At 43.2% G+C, this 26,074-nt stretch overlaps 1 protein-coding gene and 1 long non-coding RNA gene across 3 annotated transcripts in view; one reads left to right on the top strand and one right to left on the bottom strand.

Moving 5' to 3' along the window:
* Positions 1-26,074, bottom strand: part of sema6bb (sema domain, transmembrane domain (TM), and cytoplasmic domain, (semaphorin) 6Bb) — a 134,643-nt gene that overhangs the window by 77,510 nt on the left and 31,059 nt on the right. The gene's annotated exons all lie outside the window — the stretch shown is intronic.
* LOC120738918 lies at positions 8,237-10,087 on the top strand. The gene is made up of 2 exons (XR_005697077.1): positions 8,237-8,389; positions 8,477-10,087. It is a non-coding gene; the product is annotated as an uncharacterized LOC120738918 (long non-coding RNA).

The following is a 26,074-nucleotide window of genomic DNA, read 5'->3' as shown; positions in this document are numbered from 1 at the left end:
AAAGATTAAAACTGATAAAACAAGTTAAAAAAAAAAAGAGACTTTTCCATTTGATTACATTTTGTGTGATGGATTATGTAGAAAAAGTAGAATTGGGCTGAAAGATCTATCGCTTTATCACCTATTCAGGTTGTAAATCGTGTATTTAAAAAGTAACTAAGTAACTAAGTAATTAATTACCTTTGAAAATAAGTAATTAGTAGGGTAACAGGATTACTTTTTTGGGGAAGTAATCAGTAATTAGTTACTGATTACTTTTTTCAAGTAACTTGACCAACACTGCCAATCACATTGTTGTGACATAATACTTTTGCAAGCCAAGGGATTCATTCATTTATGAAATTCCAATTTTGCAAGGACAATATGTATAATGTTTACCGTTTATTAAAGAACAGTATCCTGAAATGCAAAGAATTCAAATTGTTGGATCAGCGGACAGAGGCGGTTTCTCGCAAGTTAAGTAGATTTTTTTTTACGGTGTTTTTTTCCGAAGTCGCAAAAGTATGACGTCACAACAATGTGATTGGTCACTTGCAATGTTGAACCTGGAACAACATTTATTATGATGATGTGGGACCAACACCAACACGAGGATATAAGATCGTGCTGTCTAAAACCTGCAGGACACCAGCCCTTGAGGCCTGGAGTTGTTACCCCTGCTCTAAAATAAGCACGACAGCACGGCTTAGAGTTGTACAAAACGCAACACTTCTGGAACGATGTCCTTTGGACCTACAAACCAGAGTGGACCTGTTTGTCCATGATGCACAGCAGCACATTTGGAGAAAACCAAACACCTCATACTGACTGTGAGCACAGCGGTGGAGGGATGGTCTGATCTATATAAATGAAACTCAAGTGAATGATCTCCTCTGTATATCTGGAGTTCTAGAGTTAAATGCAAGGCTAAAGCTTGGACTAAACTGGGTCATCAACAGGACAAAGATCCCAGCACACAGCAGCAAACCTCAAACACAACGGCTGACAAAGAATCGCTGGTGGTGGACCTTCAGGGACCTGCGCATAAACGAATGCTGCAAACCTCAACGAGCTGAAGCAACGCTGTGAAGAAGCATCTCCCAGATGTCCTCCACAATAATGTGAGAGATAAATTCACACAGAAAACCATCGCTGCAACTTACTGCTGCTAAAAGTTGGTCTACAATCATGCGAGTACCTATGTGGTAACCTAAACATCATCAGCATTTCAGTGGACAGCACAGTACATGAGGTTGTGGAGGTTTTGGTAAAACTAACCAGCAGTTAGTTCACTGTAATGTTTGTGTTAATGAAAGAGAAAAGGCTGCACGAGCCTCGGTCTGTAGTCACCGTCAGTCTCTCTCCTACACACGCCCTCTTATTCCCGAAGGATACAAGCAGCCATTGTGCAGCTCATCTCTTTAATGGAGTCTCAGACATAACCTTATCGGGACATATAATCTTTATGGGACATTTCTCAAATTCCCCGCACTGACATCAGAATAAAAGTGAAAGGAATGCTAATTACTCAACACCCACAAGCAAATTACGGGAGACGAAGGGGAAAAGAGTCAGAGGGAGAAGAAAGGAGGTCATGGGGTAGAGAGAAAGAGAGAGAGATGGAGTGGGAGATAAGTGGGAAAGAGTAAGAAACAGGGAGAAGATGAGAAGTCAGGAAGCCAGTATATCTAATCAGAGATTCTATTGTTTCTGCTATTAATAATGTATGAATAAATGCCAGGCGGTATGCATTCGATTAGTATAATTAGACACCCAGGGCTATACAATTTCATTGGACAGCAGAATAAGTAGGTACACCAGTATTAAACCAAGTGTGTGTGTGTGTACATGCAAATGGTTCTGAGCCAAAGCATCTCCGTAATTATGACAAATGGCAACAGCCAGTCCATTCAGCAGCATCGCTGCATGATGCAAGCTGTACAGTGCTATGCCATTATCATTGAACCAAGCATACTACAAGTCACATATACATTTTGCCATTTGTAGGAGACACTAATCCGAAACATTCAACCCCAGGGTGCTATAGCGCTCCGTGTTTAAAATTAAAATGGCAGTAGATGTCACTGAAGTCATATTGCAGTTGGCACATCGTGCGGACTCCCTGGATTAAAAAAAAAACAAACTACACTGTCAGTGGAAAATTGTCAGCTCTTGCACCGCGGGGGTACTGTTCCAATGTTGTGACACATAAATAAATACAGGGACTGAGCTGGATTGTGGGAACAATCCCAAAAGCCCTTCTTGGCTGCCAAGTAGTTAACACAGATAGCAAATGACAACTGTGGAGGAAAAACGCAAACATTAGCTGGTCAAGCTTACAGTAAGTCCGAGTCCTCTCAACTCAGCAGCACAGCCGAGTTTCCACAAAGTCGTTGGTCTGTGCGTCTCAGACGCCGTCTCAGACCGATTCGATTGGGTTTTTAGGCAGGTCATTTTCAAGCTGCCAAAAAGGTGGGGACGGGGTGGTGGGTGTAGTGTTTAGGTATCTCCCCGGAGCTCATCAACGCCGACCCAGAATGATTTCCTCTGTGGCCGACTTATATAACAAATCACCAGCCAATCAATGATATCTACAGTCTTAAGCAAAGCCCTAATGAAGACTAATGCCGATCTGATAAGGACTCAAGAACACAGACTTGAAAGAGAAGAGGAAACACTTAGACGGGGAGTGTCGAGTTGGATGCTGGTTATAGATAGATACTGACCCTCTGCTGCAGGGGTCTGGGTACTTTGCATGCAAATAGAACACCTCATCAAATGAAGACACTAATATGCTCTGAAATGCTTTTGTCACTTATTACCGTTGCCATGGCTCTCGCTTCCTCCTCTCCTCGGTCCAACTTTTCTTCTTCCCTTTACCATCTCGTTATGCTCTCGCTTCTCTCCCGCGCTGCCTTAACCCCAGTCTTGATGATGTGCATGTTCTCATTGTGCTTCTATCGCACAGCTGTGAGGTACTCGCGCTAAAAATTTGGATGAAGAGTTGAAAGAAACCCGAGATTATGCGTGTCCTAGATATAGCGAAAATGGTAATGAAATGGAGCGGTATTAATGGGAACACAGCGGTGGTGGTTTGGGTATTTATGATTGAAATATTTAACAGGGAGGGTTTTGAGTATTATGCAGGGGTATCAAACAGTACTCAAGCAGTAGTCTGTAATATAATCCTTTTTCACACTGGTCGCATTGAAAAGCCTGCAGAGGAAGAAGGAACACAAATGCGATCTATTTCGACTCAAATCCTATTATTACCATTTTATGAGGCAAATTTTTCTTTTTGACAAAAATGTGGTGTTTGCAGGTAATGTGTGTATTTTTCCTGTAATAGCAATAGCTCATGTGATTACTTTGACATGTGATGCATGGCAAACGCTCAGTAACTGACCCACAAAGTATAACCTAGCTGCGCGCTTGTATGGTATCTCAGTTTCATTGCTTCCATCAACAAACTGGAGACTTTATACACTCGCCGCTTAGCACCAAATACCAGCAGGCAGCTGAAAAGCCAGATTTTTACTTACTGTAAGGAGTTAGTGGAGAACAAAAGCAAGGGGTGAATAGTGGATGTACTTGAAGGTGGACAGGAACACTATTCCATATAAACGCTCACTTTCTTCTGCTCTGCTTGTGAACAACTTTTTCTATTTGCAAGCTGCTGCCCTCGTGTTAGCGCTAAAGCTAACACTAGCGCTACCAGTGCCAGAAGCTTGTTTTCATTGTGAATAAAGGTCTGCAGATGTAACTCAGTGGAGACAACAAAAACCTGAAGGCTTTAACAGTGAAGTAACTTGTGTTAGAGGAGACACACACATGGAAAGAGACTTTGAAAGAGAGATTAATGTTCCCAGAAGTACTCCTTCGCCTCAGGGCGAGCTACACCAGGTTGACCTTCAGGGTTTTGTACATGAGGCTGCTGCTACATGGAAAGGGATATAAAGCATGCAGCAGAGGATTTTGTGAATGTTCTACTTAAATATATCTCATAGATTTCCCAGGGGCCGGCCTAATTGTCATATTAGTGAAAGAGGAGAGGCTGCTTTATGGAGTGTGCACAATCAATGACAGGTGATAGCCCGATGCTGCTTGGATCTCCTTCAGTCAGGATTCAATAAGCAGCGGGGTTGTGTGGAAGTAAGGGAATGAAAAATAAGACGTGAGAACGGAGGCTCGGGAGGGAGGGTTTAGGGCAAAGATGGAAACGAACTGCAATAAAACAAAATGAGGCTGGAGAACAGAGAGGACAAGGCGGGACAAAGAAGATGACAAAAATAAGGCACCGCAGGGAGCGATGAAGGGAACCAGAGGTGAAAGAGAAACAAGCGAGGCATTCAAACGGAGACGAGGAGTCACACCGGAAATACAGACGGCGAAGCCAAAGAATGTGCGGAATGAGAGAGACAAAGAGAGGATGAGCGTCGCCAGATTTATCTTCACCCTGAGCCAAAAGCAGACTAGTGGGAAGAACTTATGGCTCTGCACTTTTCTGGTTTTCAACTCATCTCAAGCGATGACATCTTTCTTTATCTCTTAACGTGCACATCTAAGTAACATACTGGAAAAACATGTGCTAACGTACCATAAACATGCTGATGGATTATCAGACTGTTATATTAATCTGTGTACCCCTGAGACCCCGACCTTTTAAAGTCAGTGATTCAGTGTATTGAAGACATAATTAACTAGACGAACAACTTCCTGAAAATCAAAGACAAAACTCTTGTTCGTTATTAGGGCCAAGCTTAAAACGTGACAGGAAACTTCTCTAGAAACACACAAAGGTCATAAATCTGAGCGGTATTGTTGATTGCAACCTTATGTTTTATGGCAAAGCCTCAAAATGTTGGCTTTTGTGGCCCTGTTTTTCTTCCTGTTGCAGGGTTTTGTAAGACCCAGCCCCCCGTGTTTCTTACTCATTACATTTCCCAAATGTGATTATGACTCTTTGTCTCTTTATTCGCTTGCTTGTTCCTCTTTTATAGTTACTTCCTGTTCACTTTCTTGTGTTTCGTCTTATTCCTGCCTTTGTGATTGTCTGGCCTCTTTGATTAATTTCACCTGCACGTTGTTCCCTAATAAGTTTCCTGTGTATTTTAATTCCAGCCCTTCCTTTATTTAAATGTCAGTCCTTCTGCTTTCTTATCTGCTCGCGTACCCTGTAATTTTGGTTTTTGCTTTTCATTTTCTTCCTCTGCACTTTTCTGCCAGGACCCTGCAGTGCCTTCACTTCTTCTCTGTTTCATTTAAGTGTATGCATTTATGTGTTGTGTTTGATAGATGTGGGCATACCTGATTAAGGCTAAAGGAAAGATCATGAAAAAACTATTTAAGGGTAGTACAGCTAAGGTCAGATAACTAAAACAGCATGAAATCAAAGAGTGGACGTCAGAATTATCCTTTAGGCACCAAATGTTTAAGGATGGTGGGATGATGAACTCCTGCTCTATTATGGCTGCAAAATTCCTGCAGCGGCTGATTCCTGATAAGAAAACAGAAACGTAAAAGCATCACACCTGCTCCCGGAGCTCTTATTTCCCTCATTGGGCTTCTGATTAATTACAGACATGATTAATATTGGACTTTTTCAACACAGTAGCATTCGGCCAATCGGGTGCAAGCTCATTTTTACAAGACTTAAATCAAAAGCAGTTGTGTTTCGATCTGTTTTTTAATTTTATTTTATTGAATATTCAACGGGCTCCAACATCAACAGTGTAAATAACAGATTGGAAACATTTGTTTTCCCCGTGGTTGTTTTTCTCTTTAAACTGCGTTGTGTTTAAACCGCGTCTGGTTGTTCTCCGAGTCTCTGCCGGAATAAAACCTCGTACATTATGTTCTTGCGCTTTTGGGAAATGCACCTTAAATCTGCTGTGCTCGCTCAAGACAGCGATTCCCTCTCTACCATGCTGACATACAGCACGTACGCCGTACACTTTAGATGACACGCACACAACAAAACACACCTCCTTTGGGCATTGTGCCTCCTCCGAGCCCGGCCACTGTCTTGCCTCCTCTCTTTCTTCCAGGGCTAATGTAAACATTATGTCGGAGTTCCCTCCTCTGCAGTGAAACACACACAACTTCTTCTTGGGACTTGAGTGACCCGCGGTCTGTTTACTAGAAATTTGCATCAGCATGAAATCCCAGAGCCGTAAGAAAGACAAAAATCACACACTTTTAAAGGAAGAGAGGGAGAGAGTCAAAGTGGTTAAAGAAGAGAGAAAGGGGGGGCGGTGTACAGAGTCAATGAAAAATGAAGAGTGACCTTTTTCCACAGAACACTGATTTTCCCATGTGCTGACAAAACGGCAAAGATTTATGTGGTGAGAAATATGTGCAGCATGAGCAGAAGGACAAAACGTTTCTTTAACACTCCTCTTTTATCAGACTCGAATCATGAGAATGTCTCCTCTGTCTCTGCTACCTGACTACTCCCGTGGTTAGTACAGTATCTCCTTTGTGTGTCTAATAGATGTATAATTTCAAAGGATTTAAAGGTTGGAGCTGGAATAAGATAATCTTTGACTCTTTCCTCTTACGCGTGGATGTGCTCCTATTAACGGGTGAGAAGGAGCTCGATGAAAGACCGCATGACGGCGCACAAATGTAATACTTGTAATAGCTTATTGTTGATGAATGGATATCTTTGAGTTTTTCTGAGCTCTCCCCAGAGTTGTGTCGCTGTCATTAACCTTCACAGTCCTCAAAATTACAGCTGTGAAGACATCAGGAGACAGTCACAATCTAGAAGGAGCAGAACAAAGAATTTGCAGCGCTGGCTGCCGACGTCTGCGGGTTAATTATAGGTTTGCGTTTCAGGAGGACTCTCCAACGAAATCCGCAGAGATAACGCTTTTATTCTTCTATTTTCCATCCAGCGTGTTACCTCTCCGTGCTCAGCACACCTTTGCGTCTGAGCACCTCTCGCCATGGTGGACATCGAAACAGCGACGCATAAAACACGGAGAAACGTGGTGTCACATCACAACAGCAGGGATAGCCCTGACCTTTTGGCTTCCCACCAGTTTACAGCCATCATTAGCAGGGCAGAGATCAGGGGCCAAGACCATAAATCAAACTCAAACATCCATGTAGGAGAAACCCAGCTTATACTGCAGTAAAAATGAAAAGAAAACACACTCTCAGACCGGTGGGAGTCTAAAAGTAACTGCATCCATCAGGACTCGTGGCTCCATAAAGTCAGTAAAGAAAAAACATAAGTGGCGATAATCTCCAACATGGTTAGAACAAAATACAGAAACCTCGCTAATGGCAATAAGAGGTTCTGCAGCATGACAGGACCCGGCTTGATGTGATTATTCTGGAAAAAACACCCACAAAGGACATGTATTATCCTACACAAACACACAGAAGTAACTCGACGGGGCAGCATGCTCCCATCTGGAGACTGCTCGGCCTTTCTGCTTTTGAATCAGGAGAGCTGGATTTATCGTAATGGCAACAAGCGACTGTCAGGGGGCGAGTAGGGTCACAGCGGCAGGAACAAAGCAGGACACTTTAAATGGAGGACAATCCTCACTTTTTTGCACAGTAACACTTATTTGAAAGCGTGCTTTTCATAAACGATGCTGCTGCAAGCGGTGAATTCCTGAAGTCACAGAAACAACAAACGCTGAAAGTGGTGTCTTACAGATACAGGAGGACAGACATCTCGAGCTCTGAGAGAAAAAGATCCCCCGTAACTTTAAACTCTGGTTTGCACAGTCGTGATGTACAGAGTAACACGACAACTAATCACACGCATTGGATGACAAACCGTGTGAGAAAGGACAAAGACGAGAAACACGGTGGTCTGTGAAGAAAGACAAATCGCAAGAATCTTAGACCTCTCTAGCATACGTCCTTGTCCTGTGCAGGAAGCCTGCACTGTTTGCTTTCAAGGATGAATGCTAGAGTTAATGATGAAATAATTCAGCGAGCAGAGCAGCTATACAAGCCACACGCTATAACATCCAAGAATAATGTTCCCTCAACTGTGTCCAGATTTTTTTTTTTTTCTTTTGCAAATGTTGCAGGAAATCATCTCGTCAAAGGCGCCGCTGTGAACGCCCCCATCATAAACAGCTTCTAAGAGACAGGGACGCACTGCAGAGTATCTTCTCTCAGCAGACGGCTGACAGATCAGGCCTGGCACCAGTAAAGATATAAAAAAGAAGTGTACCTGCAAGTCCTCAGCTTTTGATTTCACATTGACACTCGCACACACGCATGTCCCTGTGCGCAAAATCAGCATACACTCGTTCTTAATAATTTAGGATCATTTTAGGACTTTTGGTGGACTTTTAGTCCACAGATATTGCATAGGTTTATTTTTAGGATAAAGGGGAGAGCTTATAAATAGAAATGATTTTTATACATATTGCATTTTGTGCCTTTAAAGGAGTTGTGGCTCAAATTCGTCTCTGGAGGGTCACGAGCCTTTGGCTAGCGCTATGATTAGCCAATCTACTGTGAGGATGATATGAGTTATTGAAGGATTGCACGCGCTTACAGACACAGAGTTAAGAAACACACATGACAGTATAGATTCCAGGCAAAAGGCCTCAAATTCATTTAGTTTGTTAACTGAACTTAAAGAAGGACCAAAGAGGAAGGAAAGCATATGTTTTGGTTAAGTCTGATAAATTAGAATTAGAAGGTATTTTTACATTAAGAGGAGCAAAATGAAATAAAAAGGCTATACCAAACACAGGTGATAACATAGGAAATGTGAGGTTTTAAAATGAAGTTAGTGTTAACACACAGGAGTTGTTTCAAGGCAGCATTTAGCTATGATGAAATGTATACAGGAGTAATTGCTTATATGCTTAAACTTAATTAATTAAAGTGGTTGTTTTTCTTTTGGAGCTTTTAGTAGAATAGGCACTTATAATGATTTTTTGTTAAAAAGGTGACTTAAGTTAGGGAGGAACTTGACAGGATGTTGATGATCAGATAAGGGCTTAAAGAGTTTTAAAGTGATGAGTAACGTTGAAGAATATATAAATACAAGTCAATAAGTTAAGAAGATAATTAGGATCTGGCTTTTGATTACAGAAGCCCCAAATATGATAAGTTAGGGAGGTGCAGGAAAAGGTGTTTTGTTTCCTTTGCAGAAGATCTCGGTGACCGCAGGGGGGTGAGGATCCTGGAGGTCCGAGGCCTGATGGACCACAAGAGAGGGACCAAGAAAACCTAAGCTTACGCATGGAGTGTTCTCGAATGGGAGCTGGTGTTTATTACTGGACCAATTGGATGACAGGAGGTTGTCTGATTTGCTGAGCGAGGACACAATGTATTGCGACCTCTGGTGTTCCAGAGGTCGAGAGAGGGAGTGTGGAGCAGGGAAATTATTTTACTGCTATTGTTAAATAATCATCATCATTACCATTGCATTAATAATATAATCTGCAGCATTGATATTGTATTCAGAGGTTTAAACAGTGTGTGTGTCTTTCAGAAAGACTAAGTTGCAGTTGACAGGAAGTTGCAGAGAGTTTGCAGAACTGAAACCGAAAGTTATTCTGAGGAGCAGGTTAGACGAGGCTATTTGAATTACTAGGTTATTCAAATTGTCTGTTATACTTTTATATTCTTTCACTAAGCTCTTAGTAGAGGTTCTTGATTAAAACATTTATTCAACATAGTACATATAGTTTCAGTTAGGTTATTACACATAAGGATGAGCCTCTGGTCTGGTAAAAGGTCAGAAGTGCAACGGGTGAGATGAGAGGGCATGTAGGGTCAACACATACACACACACATTAGTAGACTCATTTATAGGTGAGAGGTTGGTCACGTTTGTCTCTGGAAAGAGGAACAGCGTCTGGCAGGATGTGGGGCTCGTGTTCCAGACGAGACGAAGACAGCGTTCTTTTAAACTGTGTTAAAAGTCATTGTGGTTTTGATTTGACGTGTGTATGTATTCTGTCTGTGACGTATGAAGGGGCGTCGTTAATTCAAACCCTGATGGTATAAAATATCTGTTTATGCTTTGATTAAGTTGAAGACCACTTGCTGTCTGCGTACAGAGTGTCTTCCCACATGTGTATTCATTAAAAATCAATCGTTTGACCAAGAGCTTCTGGACCATGGTGGTTTGTACTCTCCTTCCTCAATTTTTGAACCTTAACATTCTCCAGGATTGGACTCACACACGCATCTCCTTCCTCCTCCTTCTGACCGCCTCTCCTCACCTCCTTTGTCCTCTCCCTCCACCGATCAGCCAGAAATTCCAGTGTGAGTTCATGCACTACAGTAACTCTGGGTTCCACTTTCTGCTCTGGCCTTCCCTGTTGCTTTGAATGTCACACCTCACACACACACACACACACACACACACACACACACACCGTGATGTCAATCAACAGTCGTCTCCAGCTGACGACTGTGCACACAAGGCAGCTGTGAACAAAGACACACTGCTCTGTGTGTGTCGAGGAGCAGCTCCAAACTCAAAACAAACAAACAGAAATAAACACACGCGCACACACACATGCATTTTCATTGCATTGCAGGCATAACTCCAAGGCCTGGCTTTGTGCAAGTTTGATCCCCCTCACCATGTCTGAGGAGCATGTTAATCGGCGGAGGAGGCTGCCAGCTCAGCCGTATACGTCTATCTCTCTTGTTCTTACTCCCCGTGTTTCCGTCTCCGCCTCTATCTGCATCTATTCTCTCCAATCTGTCTTTGCTCGAATCAAACCTGCACCTCATTGTATTTATCTCGCATTCCTCTACTTCTCCTCCTGTTCTCGCTCGAGCTCTCGTCCCATCACAACAAATCATGTCTGTCTTTTCGCTCCTACATTTTAATGCACCCTCCCACCCCATGGGGTTAGACTGATGGGATTTAAAATACTAAAGAATGGATGGCTTATTTAGAAGAGGCCGGGTGAAGATAGCTCACTTTTACCCACCCGCCTGACATCTTATTGCCCTCTTTTTTTTCCCTCCCTCCCTCGTCAACCTCAGGTCTCTGCCACCTCTGTGCTCTGATGGTTTGGCGTGTGTTTGTGCTGAAGTAGATTTGGTTCCGGTGACTGGATGCGGGTGAGTAGCTGTGGGATGCTGGATGAGTTTCACAGGACGGGTTTTTATAGAATGAGCTTTGAAATGCTGAAGGGCAGAAAGAAAGAGGAAGGGAAGATGGCAAGAGCAGAGGGTTGTGTGGAGAGGCATACAGCAGCTTTGTGTGTGCAGAGACACTTCTCAACTTCAAGTTACAAGGCAGGGGAGTGAAAGGAGGTGGTCAGCTCATGAGTGCAGACACTGATAACAATGGTGAGACAGATGACAAGGGATTGAAGCAAAGTGGGGCCAGAAGAGAGGAAATTAGAAGAGAAGAAGAGCGCTAAGTGCAGTCAATTTAGCGACCAGATCATTCAACAGTGTAACATGTGAAAAGCGGATGCACAAAAGCGGGCCTTTAGCCTTATTAAACAATAGCGCAGAGACACAAATTAAAGAGCTGTAGTTCGCTCGACCTGAATCACCCGGGCAGGCGGTCAAAGATGATGTGTTCTGGCTGACGGCCTCATTTCTTTATGTTACCCCACAAGGCTCACGGGCTTGGCCTCCATTCTTAAAAGTAAATGCATTCACATGACACACTTCACAGATAACATCCCAGCGGGGCTTTTCTCTGCTCACTCACCCAGCAACATCCACTCATATTTGCATAAAACGGGCTCAATCGCCTCCTCGCTGGTGTACGTGTTTGACGATGTTTCATTTGCAATCTGCCACCTTCCACGGCAAATACGAGCGATGAAAGCCGTTTCCTTCGGAAGTAAAAGCCACCCCGCCTCGCACATCAACTTAATTCAGTAAAAACATGTGCAGGGAAATACATGGGTGAGCTCGCACCTTACAGCTCAGGTGAGCTCTGCAGGACATTCACGGCACTGACTGTGCAGTGCAGGCTGGAGTACAGAACATTCTCAAGGATACGTGAGCTGGAAGGCTGTACGGGGAAGCGATTGTCTCTGTGTTACCTGTCATGAAGTCAGTGGAGAGGAATGAGGCAGCTCATCTGGGCTTTTAAAAAGCCACATAACAAAAACAAGAATCTAACACACGGCTCCATCAGCCCTCGCGCTCCTCGCCCCATTAAAGCCCTGGACTTTGTGCTCCTTCCATTCCAGCAGAATACTAACATTACTTTGTTCTCTGAATACCACAGTAAGTGGTTCATTCATTGATTGGTGTTTCTGGAGGCTTTCGAGCACCAGGGTATATAACGCAGACAGGAGACGAGCCCCCTGCTGCAGCTGTTGACAGAGGCTGCCATTTGAAAACAATTGAGGAGAGGACAAACAGCGAGGTGCTGACGTAACTCGCCCGGACTGGATTCGGGAGGATTTGTATTCTGCTGAGTGACAGACTGCACTGAGTTTGGAAAAAGCGTTCAGATTTGAAGCTCCTTCGCCTGGAATCATCTGCAGGATCAACGAACACTAAAGAGCCGTTTCACCTGCACGCCATCAGCTTTTATTAATGTACTCATTCTTTATGCACAGTGAAGTTTGCACATTTTGGTTGTTTCTGTATGAAGAGAAATTTGCCTCAAAAATGTTACAAATGCGTATGATATGATCCACATCTTTAATGAGTTTCTATCCTGGTTAAATGAAATAAAAAACAAATTCTAACAATCTGTACGAACAAAAAGATCATTCACGTGGTTCACATATAAAGCACCTGCATGAGCCACATCTCTTTAAGACCCGCTTGTTCTACTTCTGCTAAAGTTTACAGCACTGTTGAGAGCGGCTCTGAACAGCCGTGAGAAAATGTAAATGTGACGGGTGTAGGTGGATCTACTTAAAGCTGCAAACGCCTCTAAAACAGAGCACGGCCTCGGGCCGCTCTGCTCTCTGGACTGTCACAGATATCGTCAGCGTTGGTCTGCACGTAGGCTTGACTGGTAAAGGATCTAAACTCCTTACTGTGTGCTTCTCAATGACACAAATGCAGTAAGAGGTATTCTTGTCAGTTTATTACTGGGGAAAGAGCACCCAGTCCATTTAAGCAGCTTCCACTCCCACTCAGACAGCATCTCACACTGGGCAAAAACAAACCTCCCTGTGGGAAGTGAGTCACGTGATGCAGCGAGGCGCATGATGTTGAAACGCCTGATGTAAAAAGCTCTATATGAACTGTAAATTATGCAAAATTGAATAATGTATGGGTTCGTTTTCAGCTAATCAATTAACAGCAGGTGGCGGCGGTTGATTTTTTAAGCGTGCTGCTGCACGTCTCTTGATGTTTCGCCATCCTTCTTTATGCGGCCAGCCGTGCGTACCGAAATAAAAGCAAAACGCAGCTCGACTCGAATTTTTTAAATTAAACCTAACAAAAAAAGTGACAGCAAAACTGTAAAGCAGTCAGACCACGGTCGAGAAAACACTGAGAAGCACCACGAAGACTTTGGCACACATGAAAGTAAAGAGCATGTGCTGTGTTGTCAGTGCACATGGCAATTAGAAGTGAAGCAATGCTCGGGGCCTGGATTGATCCAACAACAACAGCCAACAACAACCTGCCTGTTATTGACAGATCTCTGGGGTTTCGTTGCTGCATAGAAGCCCAGAGGCCACTTTGCTGGGCACCAGCTTTCTCTCTGTCTCTCCCTCGCTCACTGTTCTTTGTGTGAAAAACAGCACTGTTCGATATCGCCTCATGAACGTCAGGCTTGGTTTTCCCATCAACAAAGAAATACAGCCTCAGAGAAGGAGGCTGTTATTATTTAATGCTAACACTGGCATTGCAGTTTGATAAAGACCTTCTTCGCCTTTGGAGCTACGGCTTAGACTCTGCACGCTGGATATAAATTCAGTTTCTTTCCTATTAATAACGTGCAGATGATATTTCTGACTCAGAGCACTATTCGAAATATTTGCTCATCTTGGATCAAAGTTTTGCAAAACAAACGGTGCCACATTTACAGTCAGTGCCAACCCTGTTAAATATGGCCACAGTTTCACACAATGAGGTCGGCACATATATGAGGAATCACCGTGAACCAGAAACTCAGTGCCAAAGAGACTGCTCCAGACACTTAATCTACAACACTTTTTACTACTCATGACTTTATGTGAGGTGCATTTTTATACAATGACATACATTTTATACATCATATAACAGTGTCATACCATGAAATCAGTGGCACAACACTGAAATAAGCACAGGCACTCTGCCCAATTAGAGCAACATCTCAGCCTTTGATGGAAATTACCTAAAAACCCCAACCAGTCACAGCTGGTTCTGCTGGAGCTTTCTTCCTGTTGCAATGGAGTTTTTCCTTCCCACTGTTACCAAGTGCTTGCTGATAAGGGGTCGTCTGCTTCTCTGTATGTTTGTAGAGGCTTTACATTACAATATAAACCACATTGAGGTGACTTGTTGCGATTTGATGCCCTCTGAATAATTAACAAATTGAATGGAATTTTTTTTATTTAGTATTTAAGAACTGATAGGATTTTTTTGTATATTATCAGAAATATTCCTTCCTAATTTCCTTGAAATATCAATATATTGTCCATCCCTAGTGTGTTGGTATTTCAAAGTCTCAACCATGGATGGATGGATGAAGCGTGGGTCATGTGCTGTGTGAATATTCGATAAAAAGCACTTAGGAATGAAAAAAAAAACTGCAGTACGAATGGGTGAATGAGACTCGTAGTAGAAAGCACTAAGCGCTTTATGAGTGCCAGTCCATTTAACTATTCAAACATACTATTGGCTGCTGTACGGGAAGCATTTTTGGTGTCTGAAGGAAAAAGAAAGACAGCTGCAGTACACCCTTAAAATCCACCACAAACGATGCAAACGATTACAAGTAACGGCGTTATTAACAGCGTTACTTTTATCAGTAACAAGTAATCTAAGTAATTACTATTTCTATTGTTACAACTCCGTTACTGTTACTAACAAGAAAATGCGGTGCGGTTGTGGCTGCAGCTGTGTTCAGCTTACCGCATTTTATATCAGTTGAACGGAATTAGCTGTCTACGTGAGTAATCTGGACGCTACAGCTTTAAGCAGCTGCGCGCTCACGCGGACGGTAATCACTGTCTGCCCGACGATCACTTTTTGGCACAACACCTGGAGCTAAGGGGGCAAAACAATCGCATGAGTGCTGTTGTTTGGCTGAGGAAGAATAAAGTAGTCGTGGTAAGCCAATCACACGACTACTTCAAGATGACAAAGCAACAAGGTGATAACCAGAGTCATGATAAACAATATATATACGCGGCGTTTTTTCCTCAATAGTTTCGCCACGTTTAACTTCTAAAGATAAGGCTTGCATGCAGTCTGTGCTTATGGCGACATCTTATTGAATGCAGAACACCTGATTGTTCTGTAAATAGTTTGAAATGGTTATAAAAAAAAGGGGGTAAAAGGTAAATGGCTGCAAATAACTTTGTTGTTGTTTGCAAAACTTGTGCATATGACTTTTAAAATTGACAATTTATTTTTGCATTTAAAGTTATGAAATATGATTCAATAAACATGTTTGTGGTTGTTAGAGTAAAAATATAACTTTTTCTACTCGGATTTTATGTTTTTTGTCTGATTTTAGTTGTTGTGTTAATACAGTTTGTCAAAATGAAAACAGAACTGTAAATTTAGACACCTGAGGTTGTGCTGAAAAGAATGATACCAAACAAGGCAAAGTAAATAGTTTTTAAAGGTGAAATGTAGAGGAAACATCAAAAGTAGTTAAAAATGGGCAATTATACCCTGGACTCCAGAGGGTTAAACTTTTTTTTTTTTTAAAGTAACGCAACAATTACTTTTCAAGTAATTAATTACTTTTAGAATCTTGTAACTCAGTTACTAAGTTAGATACTTTTTTGAAGCAGCAACTAGTAACTGTAATCAATTACTTTTTCAAAGTAACTTGCCCAACACTGTATATGAGCCACATCATTCACATTAATTTAGGCTCGTCATGATGATGCTTCAGTAGTAAAATGAATTACAAGTAAAAGCTAGCCAAGGTGTGTAAACGGCACAAACAGCTGTCCTGGAATCCTTTTCTGGAGAAAGAGAAACAGTGATTAGGCCGATGGGGGAGAAAAATAAAGAGACAGAAGAGATGTAAGCTCGGCATTCAAGAGCGAAGGAGCGCATAAAGGAATTTTAGAGCCGGGGTGAGATGACACGGGGAGATAAAAACAAAAATAGAGGATTGGATTGGAATGGTGGGAGACAAATGGAAAGATAGCAGAGAGGCAGCCTCGCCAGCAGTGTCGTGATGCCGTGCTCTCTTGCTGAAACAGTTTGGCTCATGACAAGATAAGGACAGCCATCACAACCCGAGGCTCCATTTTTACTCATCCCAAGTGGTGGCTGGATAACACTTGCAACACTCTCTTCTCCCACACGAGGAGCTCCTTTCGCTTAAAAGACGCACACGTAGACACATAATTGCCAAACAGAGAGAAAAGACACAAGCGATTAGCTGTTGCAGTGGCATTAAATGAAATTTAAGCACCACCGCTAAAGGACAGACACAGTTCATCAATTCGTGCACTCCTGAATGAGACCATGGGCTTTATCATCCTGTAGCTGTAACGGCTGGTCTATTTCTCTTTTCTCTTAGCATTTCTTATATTGCAGACCGCAAAGAAGAGGCCAGTGTGTTAGTCTATATTTTAGAGTATGAGAGCTTTTTAAGGGGCTTCTTGGTGCTAATCAGAATGAGTCATACTGTGGGAAATCTGTCAGCAAGATGAAGAAAGTGCAGGCGGGGAAGGAAAAAGGCGTGAAGGAAGCAACAACGGAGGTCTGAATAACCAAACATTCATACGGTTGCTCGTTAACCGCATCATCCACCCCTCGCCGTTCTCACTTGTTTCTTTCCCCGCGTCACTATTTCCTCCTCTTTATGTCACGCACTCGCTCCCCGCTTCCACAGTTCGCCGTGTCCCTCAATGACAGCAGGCGCTATGGCAACAAGGCACTCAGTCCTGCAGAGTCTCAGTAAACATGGGAATCAACACGTGCGTGGATGTTGGACTGCATGCATGTGCGTGATTTACCACAGACATGGATGCTCTGCAAGACTCTGCAGCTGCTGGGCTAATCACCAGCATCTCCCCGAATAAAAAGTTAGAAATGAGTAAACAGTTAGAGCGCGACACCCCCACATGTTCACATCCACACCTGTGGCCAGTTTAAGATCAACAGTTACCTTTTACGTGCATAACACAAGAAAGCTGAGCAGTCAGATTGTATCGAGAAACACTCATCATCAGTTTACACTCAGTAAGATACAGTCGGTGCAGCATACTTCATAACTAACCTACCAGGATTTTCCAGGTCATTAAGAAATCATTAGATTTCTTCAAAATATGTATTTGTACGATTGACTGCCAGTAGTCTTGCGTTGCAGCTAGGACAGCTAGCAGGTGAGCGCTCATCTCAGTGAAAAATATAAAATATGGTTGTCACACTGATGGACAGGAAAATATCCTACTTAATGCCATTTTCAGCCAGGGTCTGAAAAAATGACAAAAAATGAAAAAGGCATTTTTTTAAAAAACAACTTAAAGCACCACAAACAAAACAAATGGTAAGATTGCACTATTTGTAAGCTGTCTGTGGCAGTGCTGTGCCTGTGGTGGAGTTGTTGATGCCTCTCTTCCTGTCTGGCAGCTAGCAAATTTTTCTCAGCTTCAACCTGGGCTTTACAGGGACAACAACACCTTTTACTTGCAAATAATTGTGTTACCCTGTTAAATTAATGCTATTGGTATTACACGTGTGCACGAATCCTAACGTTTGCTCCCTAGCTTCAACATTAATGTTTGGAGGGGGGTTTTTTGGATGATGGAGAAAGACACACAGTAAACGGCCTTGATTCGAAACCAGGCCTGTGCCAGTGTTATTGTACGAAAAGTTTTTTTATTCCTCAGCGTTGTAAAAATGGGAGTTTTATTGACTTGTTCAACTACTTCAGCTGCCAGCGAGGGGAGGCAGTGTGTGCCTGCCACACACAGTGTAGAAAATGGATGTGATGAAGTTCCTGAGAACCTGTAACCCTGAATTTCCCCAACGAGAGAAAATAAAGGATATTTCTGTTTCTATATTTCAGTTTTATCTGAGGACCACCAGGTGGCGATAGCTGAAGTTTTCAAAAACTGACTGAATACTCAGTAACTACTAGCCGAGGTGCAGTAGAAGCACAACGCAACCTGGATATGGGTAAGGTTCACCTTTGAAGTAAAAGCAGCCGATGGTGGATCGATGTTTAGGCCTGAGTGGGGTTTTTTAAAAAATCCTACACCGCCACCATGATGGTCACATGTCCAAAATGGCAGCCAATCTAGCATCGCGTGGTTCATGTGGTGCCTGGACTCAGCCACTCCCTTTGAGTCATACAGATTTTAAAAAACAGTGTCTGTTCAATGAAACCACGTTTCGAACTGGAGGATTCTCTGTGGGATAAAAAGAAAGACCCGACCCTCCTGTTTACATCTAGTTTTTGGCGGAAAAGATGGCGGCGACATAAATGATGCTTTGAAACAGAAGAAACCAATGAGTGATGTCACTTTTATACCATTTATGATCAATACTGTTTAAAATTAGAAATTTTTTATATTGATTATCCCCCCCGAGATCCGGATAAGTAGAAGCAGAGGAGAATGGATAGATGGATAATATCATAAAGTGAAATAATATATTTCTACATATATTCTTATATTAGTTATATTCTATAACTTTTATTACTACAGCTTATTGATGCCGTTTGTGACCGTTCAGTTTCTGAACTGGGACCACTGATCTAAGCTAAACGGTGCAGTGTTTAGATTTTTACTTTTAGTTTATTTTATTACCAGAGCTTCAGTTAGAATAGCGATGTCATAAAAAAATGAGAAAAAACTACATTTAAATATCTTAAGCTACAAGACAGAGGAAAATAAAAACAAAGACGACTTAAACCCTTGTGGATTTGGCTTTAGTTGAGTTTTCTTCTTTTCTACAAAGCACAGTCTGGCCAGTGCTGATTTCGGCCTCGGGGAAATTTTCTCTGTGAATGCATCCACTCATAAAGTATCGTAGCTGCTAATGATAGCAAGCTTCCCACACAAAAAAGTTGGGAGCTCTTGTTATACATTAAAACTTATGTTAGAGGATGTGAGAACAAACACGGCTTTCTTTTTTTTTTTCTTAAGGCTCAAAAAAGCGCCGAGAGCCAGAGTGCTTTGATTTTTAGATTTGTGTTTTGCTGTCGAAAAAAAGCAGCAGAGTTCAGCGAGGTGAGCGAAGGCTGCACGCCTGTGAAGACAGCAAAACACTGAGGGCCAAAATCCATAACCAATCACAAGTAAAGCAGGAAGTTAGGCTCTGGCTGAAGTTGCTCTTTGCGGCAGTGGCTGCCTGAATGTCGGGCTGAGCTTCAGCTCCTCAGCGAGGCCAAAGAAGCTGCCTCCTTCATCCTCGAGCTATGATGAGTGAACTGCTTTGAAGGGGGTTTGAGCAATGAGGGTAATGCTATGTAAGCTGGCAGGTAGCTGCAGAAGAGCATGCCAAAAGAAAGAAGCTGCCGCTCTGAGGGGAGACAACAAGGGCAGAGGATGCACTTGGAACCTCAAAATGCAACAAAATATGTGTCCCTGTGATACTGCAAAGTGTCTGCTCTTAGCTTTCAGTGGTGTTAATATGCAGATGCTAATGAAAGCGTAGGGGACCAGATGTTCGGATGCATTTTCTATTAGCTGGTTTTCCTGTAAGTAGGTGGTGGAGCTGGTTAGTCCCAAAACACCAGATGCTGTTTAAAGTGATCAAAGATGGGGAAAGAAGAAACAAGATGAGGAGAAAGGATGGTTGCAAGCGAGGTACACATTTTTTATACTCGCTTTTTGACTCTCTTTGATTCTAATCAATGCAAACGCCTTAAGAAGGAAGCAGGTGACACTGACGGGTGGACGGGGGCACAGAACGATTTAAATCTAATAGAAGTGATTTCAGTAGAGCTGCTCTATATAAATCTTTCCTGCTGATTTTAAAACTGCAGTCTTACATTAGCCAGTAAAAACAAGTCGAATGCATAAAGTATATTAACACAGTCTGAAGGACACATTAGAGAGAAAATAAGGCAAGGAATGCATTAATTAGAGCAGAAAAATAGGAATATTTGAAAGTGCTTTGTCTATTTTCAGCAGGTGTCATTCATAGTTTTTAGATTTCAGATCAGAGGCAGCTCGGAATAATAACATTTTAGGCTTGAGCTCATTTATACAACTCCAAACAGTCGTCTGAAAGCAAAACTACTGGCATCCTGGTTTGACGCATCCTTAGAGCCTCCACTGACAGGTGATTGGAGGTCATTTTCAAAAGCGAGTAAAAGTAATTGGACTGGAAAGCTAATTCCCTTTCATGCTTCACCTGGAGAGAAGGGCTGCGAGAGTTTTTCATCTTAACGTGTTTGTGATGATCATGGCGGCACTCTACACCCACTTTTGCAACGACTTATTGGACAGGAGCCTGACAACGCCTCCTGTGAGCGGTGTCAACGTGTAATCAGACATGGCGTCAATTAACAGGACATCTTTTGGCCTGAATTTCAAGGCTGCTGAGAAGGCGAACATGTGGGAGGCAGTGTGACAGGCCCATATGTCCACAGACGGAGACCACGGTGAACGTAGTTTTAGATGTGCTGGTGAATGTGCAAAATCACCCAAAACCACAGGATCCAAGTTCAAAAGTGATTCGTGCCATGCACCTACAGCTTACTGCTTTATAATTCCATTCAAAAATACTTTAAATCTACCAGGGAAGACAAAAATATGACACGGGCCCTGCCCTGCTGACGGAGGGGAGGCTTGTTGAACAACTGACCGCAGCGAGAGGCGGTGTCAGAAGAGTGGGAGGCAGGAGGTGAGAAAAGATGAGGAGCAACAGAAGGGAAAGAGGAGAAAAGCGTACAAGGAAGGAGAGAACAAAGGAGAGAAAGCAGAGTCAAGCGAGGGCGGCGAGGGAAAAGGAAGGCCGAGAAAAAAGCGGGGCGAGAACAGACAGCGGGCCTGGCACCGAGGCGCGCTGGCACCTTGGCCTTCGTCCAAGCTCTGGTGTGTGTGGGCCGAGTAATGATTGATGCAAGGCTTTCCCACCATGCTGCCGATGTCACGTGAAATGTTCGCTCGCTGATGCGTTCACCAGTGTTACACACACACATACACACTTTACCACATTCTCAACCCATCGAGTCACTTCTGAATGTCAGAAGAACCTCAAAGCTGGAGGACCTGTTGTGTGTTTGTGCTTCCTCCTCTCTCTCCCTTTCTTTCCGTCCTTCCTTGCATTTGGTTCGTCTGTGCTGCCACTCTTTACCAGGTCTCTATTGATCATCCTATTTCCTCTTTATCTTTAATCAAAAGGCAGGGAAACTCTGTTGTTTAATTGATGAGTCTCTGCGAGAGGCCCACTCACTGGCTCCCACAGAACCAGCTCTCATTCATATTTAATAAAATACTGCTAATTATCCGAGCCCCGCTCAACGCCATGCACTGCCTATATACGCGGGGAGTAAGACAGGGGAAACAGAGACAGCAGCAGGGAGAGAGAAGGCGAATGTGGGGAGGAAAAACGGCCAGAACGAGAGACGGAGTGTGAGTCACGAAAAGCAAAAAGGGAGGGGGCAAAGATTTTGGGCGAGAGGGAGGACAGGATGACACCTGTCACCTGTGGCTCTCATCCACGTAGATCTATCTCCATTTCATCATCTCTCTCATCTCCATCACATCACACGCTTCCTCTCCCCCTTTTCATCTTCTTATTAAAGTGCTCCAACTTTTATGGGCTCGGGGAAAACGGATAGAGACAGACAGACAGCGATCGTCAGGGAGAGACGGGCTGACGATAGTGAGTGAAAATGTGATTGATCTGAGCGGAAATAAAGTATTAAAGGCTTATATATTTATTCATCCTTGCATGCACCTCTATGCCAAACTTCCTCTGCGCACTATTAATTTCTGAACGTTTCGGAAAAGCGGTTCAAAGCCCGCTGAGAGTTCCCAAACTCAAGCGGGTAAACTCTTGGCACAGGTCGGGTAGTTTGGGCTTAGATGGATGGAGTGACTGTCACTAATATGGATCCATCTGGAGGTGGATTGACCTGTCTGCTTACCTCACACAGCCTAATGCCGATTGATAAATGGGTGGTGAGACGCTGGCTCGGGTTCACGACGGGCTGCAGGCGAAGAAAACTGACACGACATCGTGTTTCGGATACAAAACAGTCACTGCTTCTCTTTGCTGTAGAGGTAAAGAATCCAAGGAGGGAAAGGATTCTGGTTCTGTGTGTTTGTGTGTAGATTTACATAAAGAAATCTATGGCGAGCTTAAAGTCTTGATTGTGTGGACCGCAGGACCTTTAAATCAATACTGTAAACAAAAAGAAATGCATGCACTCACACGCAGAAACTGAATAAACTCCAGCACTCCACTCTATTAATTGGTCGCTGATGTCTGTTAAACCAACAGATGCATCTATTTATCTAATTTAAGGCAATTCTAATGGTGTACTTTGGCTTCCCGCAAACAAATTATAGGATTTACTGGTTTTCCTTCTGCCTATAAAACTCTTTTTTATAATACAAACCTCAAGTTCGGGATTATTTTAACAAGCTAAAATACATTATTATTAAATTAGATTGTGAGATGCTTTGAGAATGTGCACACGGCTTTCAGCACCGACTTGAATTCCTTTTCCTAACCACACCAGCCTGCTCTCGTATCCTTCCTCCTTCACACATACTTTTGCCTGCAGTGTTTGCTGCATTTCTACTTCTAGCTCCAGACTCCCTTTCTGCAAAAGCCCCAAGAAAAATGTTGCAAAGGAAATGTGATAGGAAGCAAGCCAAAGTCGAGTCAAAATACTCATTTGTCTTCAGCTCAAATTACTGAGGGGGAAAAAAAGGCTGCTGGGAAGTATCGAAAACGTTAGCCGTTCCCAACCGTGTAAACTTTTTATATTTTTAACTGCGGTTTTTAAGGTGTCTGGAAGTGGCCGTGAAGACACAGAATGATCATTTTTACTACACCGAGTGCACAAAACAGTGCCGCCTGTACAAAAGATATAATTGGTTTTCTTGTTTTGATCAATTATTCCCAGACTTTGAATAATTTTACCTTCAGTTTACAAATTTAGCACTGCGTGAATGTTAAGAAAAAGAAAATGAGTCAGAATCAGAGGCTGCTGTGAGCCTTTCAGCACAACATGAGAGAGAGAGAGCGGTGCTGTTTATTTAGAGTATTGTTAATTTGCATGATAAAAACGAGTCATTGTCAGTGTAAACCCATGTGATCGAGGGGAGCGCATGTCTTTTTAGGACATGATTTCCCCGTAGTTTCCCTGTAGCTCAAACTCCTGAATGAAAGGCTAGTCTGCTGTGCTGGTTCTCTGTATTTACACGTATCTGATGAGCATAAATTAATCAAAATGTGTGCATGAATTATTCAAATGCAGGAATGTTTTGTATTTGTGGCTACATGATAGCACTTTTAAAACATGGCCTTATTTCTTCACCCCCCCCCGGGCCCACTCCTGGGCTCTGTAAAGTTTTAATTGACTTCGTGGATTTTTTTGTGCCGCTCTCAGTTCACTGAACAGACACACCTCTCCCCCCTTTATCTGCTCCATGTCTCTTTGCCTCGAGCAGGTTATGCGCCTCTACATCCCCAAAGTCCCCCCTCAATCTCTGCTTTCCGTGGCCAACGCCCGCCCCCTTATTTTAGCTCTGCTTCCCTTTACCCACAATGAAAAGTGTCTTCACTTAAACCGTCAAGTGACCATGACCTCAGCTGTCTCCACCGAACAACCCGACTGAAATATGAGAAAAAGACGAAGAAGAATCACCGACCGCCTCGCACCCACCCTGCCCCTTTCTCTCAAATTACACTCTAATGGTTTAAATGGTGCGTCCCCCGTGAGATCTAAGGCGGTCTGAGGCCAAGGTGAAGGGTCCAGCTGACAATTTACGAGTCAGCTAAAGGTCAACCATGCACCTCAATTATGATGTTTCACTTAGCAACAGCAAACACAGCACAACCTGAGCGCGAGTTTCACAAGATCTGCTCCAATAAAAACTCCTCTCGCGCATGTAGGAAGAAACGTTTTCCCGCACGCAACCACATTCATCAGAATGAGAAAATTATTCGTCTGTTGCAATCTGCAGCCAGCAGGCAGGGCCAGATAAAACGGTATCTCCTATGACATGCTGTATTCCCAGCCGACTCGTTGGCTGTTTGGCAACAAAACAGAAATAGAAAATGCACAAATCAACCCAGTGAGTTCATGAAAAACTCATTTTCTAAACTGGGCTGTAAAAACAGGGTTTTCTTTTTCTGAAATCAAAAAGAGCCAAAAGTGTGCCATTGCCTTCTGCTGCAGAGGCTGCGTGTAATTGGAGCAGGTGATATTATTTCATTATGACAGAGCCACTATGTTTTAGTTATCAGGGCTATCTGCTTTCCCGCCTCAGATTACCACAGCGATCGAGGCTCCCTTTCTGTTTTCACACTCTTCTGCCAAACTGCAAACCTTGACTGACTGCCATTCATATTGTTCTTAAAAGCATAACTGAAGTAGTGATCCTTAGATGAATGGCTAATGTACCTTTAAACCTGATTTTACTGCATAATTCATTTCACTTTAAGAACAAGAAAATGAGAATAAATGGACACGTTTGACTGTCCATCTCAGCGTCATTAGCGTTAGTCATGTAAATGCATTTGGCCGAGATGGAGAAACTATGTCCGATATCTTTTCTTTCTTTTCTCCTTTTCTCCCTAGCTTTCGGTCAGCAGGTTAGGTCGTCCACGAAGCCAACACCAAGGGTTTCCATCTTGGTCAGCGATGCACTACCAGGCCTTGCGATCTCTGGCCTTTACCTTTCTTGCTCGGTTAGACATCGCTGTTTAAGATCGTCTTCAGTTTGCTCGATCCAAGCCTTCTTGGACCCATCACGCTTGATTCTCCAGTGGGCGGGGCACTGCTGCAGCAGAAGGCGATATGGCGGGCGATGGTTGCTCACACGGCAGACGTGGCCAAACCAATGCGGTCGTCACTTCTGGATCAGGTCTTCCATCAAGGGCTGCTGGTGACACTGACTACGTATCGCGCTGTTCCTGGGACGGTCACAAAGGGGGGTTGGAGAATCTGATGGAAACAGCACATCTGGAAGAGCTTGAGCTTGTTGAGGTCGTACTTGAGGATGTCCCGGGTCTCAGATCCATAGAGAAGAATGAGCAATACCAGTGTGCGGTACAGGTGGATTTTGGTGATGAGGGTGACGTTTGTCTTCTTCCAGACGCACCATCGGAGGATGGCCAATGCATCCAATATGGTAAAAACTAAAGAAAATGTTCAACATTTTAGGAAAGATGTTTATTTACCTTCCTCCCAGTAGTTAGGTGAGGTCATCACTGAGGTTACAAGACAAAACTAGTAAACAACCAGCCCAAACTCCAGAGTTTGTGCTGAAAACCAGGCGGCAGGAGAGAACATTACCTCTGCAGCTAGTTTGGGGACTGGTAGTTTGCATGAATTTCCTCGTATCACTCTGCAAAGAACAAAATGTCACAAGTGAGGAGCACATCTGCACATGCACTAGTTAGACTTTGTACAGGAAAAGCAGTTTTATTAGGCTGACGCAGCATTTTGTCCCAGACAGCAGTCCAAGGTTGAACAGTCCTGGAAGTGTCACCGGTTCCTTTTTCAGCTTCTGCCTCAGGGTTTTGTATCGTCTCAGACAGACGGGTGGACGAGAGGAAGGACTCCACTCGATACACGGCAGCTAATATTTGTTTTGTGCCGAGAGACGAGCAATGCAGTCCAGTCCCCGACACCAGCTGATTTGCATTTATTTCTTTAAATGCGGTAAAGTCAAACTGAGAATATCTACTAAACAGTTTTAATATCAGTCGAGCCGACTTTGAATACTGCTCTCGCTGAAGCAGAACATCAGCAGCGAGTCAGAGGCACGCCGCCAATGCAAAGAAGACGCATGTAAATCGCCCAGCAGATGTTATAGAGATACGACAAACTGCAAGGCGGCAC

This window comes from Simochromis diagramma, unplaced genomic scaffold (genome assembly GCF_900408965.1).
Source record: "Simochromis diagramma unplaced genomic scaffold, fSimDia1.1 OVJJ01000026.1, whole genome shotgun sequence".
Taxonomy (NCBI): domain Eukaryota; kingdom Metazoa; phylum Chordata; class Actinopteri; order Cichliformes; family Cichlidae; genus Simochromis; species Simochromis diagramma.
The sequence above is the reverse complement of the archived record's forward strand: the minus strand, read 5'-3'. Positions and strand labels throughout refer to the sequence as shown.